At 38.0% G+C, this 4,772-nt stretch overlaps 2 pseudogenes; one reads left to right on the top strand and one right to left on the bottom strand.

Moving 5' to 3' along the window:
• Nucleotides 1-494: 494 nt before the first annotated feature.
• LOC143639267 (pre-mRNA-splicing regulator WTAP pseudogene) lies at nucleotides 495-1,154 on the bottom strand (annotated as a pseudogene).
• A 250-nt stretch (nucleotides 1,155-1,404) lies between these two features.
• On the top strand, nucleotides 1,405-3,014 carry LOC143639343 (pre-mRNA-splicing regulator WTAP pseudogene; annotated as a pseudogene).
• The last annotated feature ends 1,758 nt before the right edge of the window (nucleotides 3,015-4,772 follow it).

Here is a 4,772-nt window from a genome sequence, read left to right as displayed (position 1 = left end):
CTTCTCTCACCCTGCACAAAACTCAACTCAAAGTGGATCAAAGACCTAGGTATTAGATGAGAAACCCTACATTTACTAGAAGAAAATGTAGGCCCAGAAAAACCTTTAAAGGCAATATCACCTCATTTGAGTTTTGATCCAGAAGTTCAACAACAATCATGAAGTCTACAGTCTTATTGGCAAAACTGATAAACAGTGTCTCTAAGTCATTATGCTCAAGGCTAAGAGCGATGCATATTCCGTTTTTACATTTTACTGGAATTTTACATGTTCAATTCATGATTTTTAAATCTCTAGGTTTTCAATCCTCCAAACTGTCTGAAGACACAGTGTGCCACAGACTTAAGACATCTGTTTCTCCCTCTATTTTCTTCAAACAGAAACATTTCTCAAGTGTCTACATGTTCTAGAAGGGGAATTTTTTGGAGGTAGCCTCTTCTTCGGAATAGTCCGACGACATCAGGCCTCAGAAGCAAAGGGAAGGGGAAGAAAAAAAAGCTGAAACACAAGGTTCATCTAGTAAGTTTTACATTAATCATTACAAGCTGCACGGTATAAGAATGTGTTTTTTTTTTTTTTTTTTGCTCAAAAAGTCTGAGTCTTGGTGTGGAAACGAGTACTTGGCTGTCCCACCACAGCTTTCTCGCAGTGGGACTGTCAGGGAAGTCTTGACTGGGGAGTATGATTTGTTTACCTATCAGGCGTAAACTTCCAGGCACTCAGTTCATTTTGGGCTTGTTCCAGTTTGTCTTTAGTCTGTTCCAGTTCGCCTTTCATTTTTAGGAAAAACAAGTTGATCGCTGGGTCTACCATTGTTGATCTCAGTTGGGCAACAGTCGGCTGCTGGACTTGCTTGAGGTACTGAATTTGAGTAGTACACTCTTGCATCTCTTGTTCCTTCGTTGCTAGTCGCATTACAAGGATGTTTTCCCTGCGTGCAGACTCCTGCTGCTGTTGCTTTAGTTTTTCTTCAGACTCCCTTAAACCAGTTACATCATTTGAGTTAAGATCTGTGTACTTGCCCTCCAAAGCTTGAACGTAAGCTTCATATTGTTTCCATCTTAGAATTAACTCGTCTCTTGCCATAACTTTGAAGTCTGTTTCACTCAGTTGAACCTTTTTTGGAAGAGGTTCTTCATTGGTCATCTTGAATCCTCTCCAGGCCGCCAGTCACAAGGGCCTAGACCGCGCAGCCGCAGCCCCGGCGCTCCCCTTTATTTGCGGGTCTAGCTGCCACCCATGAGAAAATCAAATAATAGCTGTCAGTACAAGTAGAGCATATATTTAACCATCTAGCTTAGGGCTCTCTCTTACATAATGGAGCCTTAAATCAATGTGGTTTTCATCAATGGTTTGTTCTTTGAATGGTTTTAAAGACTGCAGACAACTGAGGACTGTGCAGACATGAAGGTGTGGTATTGAACTTCAGGTTTAAACTGTGTGAAGCGTTATGAACGTTCATTTCACAACTAGATTGTATAAGGACATTGGCTGTGATGATGAGACTCACTGCATTATTTTTTCTCAGTAGTGAACTTTATGAATCCCCATCCCATTCAACAGGCACATGTTAAAAGAGCATTGTCACTGGTGTTAATGGGGGAATGTGTTCCTTCGTTGTATTGGGGCCTTTTGTATTACACTCTTGATATTAAATTAAATGTGCCTTGGAATAGTCGCTTTTTTTTCCCCCAAAGTTCAAGGAATACTATGATTTTGTTGTACTCTTAACATTTTAATTTTGGGGGGCTGTGGAGAGCAGATTCATTTTGGAAAAATGGTTGCTGTGCTCTCAAAGTGAAGGAAAAAGCTATCTCATTTTTAAAACACCTACTTTGTTCCAGCTGGTATCATAAAAGACAAGGAGACTGGATACTTATTACTTTTTGACACTTTGTCCTAGAGTATTGTAGTAGAAATTAATGTGGGACAATCTCACAGGGTGCCTGCCAGAAGATTGGGGACATAATATGTTGGAACTATGGGCTGGCCTAAGTGAGACATTTTGCGAAACAAAAAAAATGTATAGTGACCATTTCTAGAAAATTCATATGATCATTTAGATAAATGAGGCATTATTTTCTTCATGCTTCCATCCAATCCTGGAGATGAATTTTTTTTCATCAGAACATTCTATAAGTCACCAATTTGAATTTTCGCTTGGTGATAATGGAGTCTGAGATGAGTAGAAGATAAATGTTCCAGCTTGTCCCATCGTTTAAGTGCAGTTTTAACAAGGGTGACTTAAGTTCTTTCTTAATCATTCAAATCAATTCCAAACAGGCAAAAAGTTAATGGTGAAGTGTCGAATGCTTATCCAGGAGAACCAGGAGCTTGGAAGGCAACTGTCCCAGGGTCGTATTGCACAGCTTGAAGCAGAGTTGGCTTTACAGAAGAAATATAGTGAGGAACTTAAAAGCAGTCAGGATGAACTAAATGACTTCATCATACAACTTGACGAAGAAGTAGAAGGTATGCAGAGTACCATTCTAGTTCTTCAGCAACAACTGAAGGAGACACGCCAGCAGTTGGCTTAGTACCAACAGCAGCAGTCTCAAGCCTCAGGCCCAAGTACCAGCAGGACTACATCTTCTGAACCTGTAGAACAGGCAGAGGCCACAAGTAAAGACTGCAGTCGTCTGGCAAATGGACCAAGCAATGGCAGCTCCTCCCGTCAGAGGACGTCTGGGTCTGGATTTCACAGGGAGGGGAACACAACAGAGGATGACTTTCCTTCTTCTCCAGGGAATGGTAATAAGGCCTCCAACAGCTCAGAGGAGAGAACTGGCAGAGGAGGTAGTAGTTACGTAAACCAACTCAGTGCGGGGTATGAAAGTGTAGACTCTCCCACGGGCAGTGAAAATTCTCTTACACATCATTCAAATGACACAGACTCCAATCATGACCCTCAAGAGGAGAAAGCAGTGAGTGGGAAAGGTAACCGAACTGTGGGTTCCCGCCACGTTCAGAATGGCTTGGACTCAAGTGTAAATGTACAGGGTTCAGTTTTGTAATATTTCTCCAGCAAATTTTTATACAGTGTCATTTAATTTGGGAGAGGATACTGTCCAGAAAATTGATGCATACTTTTTGTCACAACTTGCCTTTTTATGGGTGTATTTTTGTTTTGATTCTTTTCTTTTTCCCCTTTCTCTTTTATTTTTTCCCTGGCTTCAATACCTCTGCCACTTTGGAAATTGTAACAGTTAATTACTTTGAATGTTGCTAAAAAGACATTTTGTGTAGGGTCAAGTTATTTTTATATGAGTTAATGTGAAGTTGTAAATGGAAATCTTTCCTTAAAAGTATAACACAATGATGTCTGTATAAATCTGTGTCTCTAGAACCCGTGCTGTGTAAGGGAATTCTTCCTCATGCTGTTATATACTTCCGCACCATTCAGACTTGTTAGAGTAGATGTGGGTTTATGACTGCCAAGTTTGCCCAGTACCGTAGATTTTTATCACTAAAAGTTGGACTTGTTGATGGAATCCTATAGTAGTTTCAGTGTTAGATACAATTTTTTCCACCATACATCTGTGCATTTTCTCTTTAGGTGACTGAATGTTTAAGATATTTGTGTGCATAGTTAACTCAATTTTTATGAACTGTTGTATCCTGTTAATGCATATTGCTCTGTGACTCCAGTATATCTTACCTGTACTGACCAAACCTAAATAAAGATTTTTATTGTAACTCTTTAAAAAAAAATGTAGGCCCAATACTCAAATTCTTCAATAAGACTCCCACAATGCAAAAAAAAAAATCAAATCAAGAATCAATGAATTGGGTTGCTATTGAACTAAATAGCTTCTTCACAGCAAAAGAAACACAAGAGCATGAAGAGAGAAAGCCTACTTGGATAGACAGAAATAATATTGTCAAATGGCCATACTACCAAAAGTTCTATACAGATCTACTGCAATTCCTATTGAAGTTGCAATGATGTTCTATATGAATGAAATTTCAACTCTGGGAGAAAATTTATGCCACCTGTACCTCAGAGCATTAATCTCCATGATATATAAATAACTCAAAAAACTTATCACCAAAAAAATGCCTCAATTAGTAAATGGACAAAGGAACTGAACAAACACTTCATAAAAGAAGAAATACAAATGGTCAAAATATATATGAAAAAAATGTTCAATATCTTTAGCAATTAGAGAAATACAAATTAAAACTACACTGAGATTCCATTTCACTCCAGTCAGAATGGCAATTATCAAGAATACAAGTAACAGTAAATGTTGGCAAGGATGTGGGGAAAAAATTTCACTCATTCATTGCTGGTAGGACTGCAAATTAGTGCAACCATTCTGAAATGCAGAATGAATATTCTTCAGAAAACTTGGAATGGAACCACCATTTGACCCAAACTCCTCAGTTAATACCCAGATGACTTAAATTCAGCATACTATAGTGACAGAGCCACATCAAGGTTTATAGAAGCTCAATTCATAATAGCTAAGCTATGGAACAAACCCAGATACCCTTCAACAGATGAATGGATAAAGAAAATGTGATATATATATATATATATATATATATATATATATATATATATATATATATAAATAACAGAATATTACTCAGACATAAAAAGAATGACTTTATGACATGTGCTGGTAAATGAATGGATCTGGAGACTATTATGCTAAGCAAAATAAGCCAATCCAAAAAAAAAAAAAACAAAGATTGAATGTGAATGTTCTCTCTGATATGTGGAAGCTTACCCACAATAAAAGGGAAGGGAAGAATAGAAGATCTGA

This window comes from Callospermophilus lateralis, chromosome X (genome assembly GCF_048772815.1).
Source record: "Callospermophilus lateralis isolate mCalLat2 chromosome X, mCalLat2.hap1, whole genome shotgun sequence".
In the NCBI taxonomy this organism is placed as follows: domain Eukaryota; kingdom Metazoa; phylum Chordata; class Mammalia; order Rodentia; family Sciuridae; genus Callospermophilus; species Callospermophilus lateralis.
The sequence above is the reverse complement of the archived record's forward strand: the minus strand, read 5'-3'. Positions and strand labels throughout refer to the sequence as shown.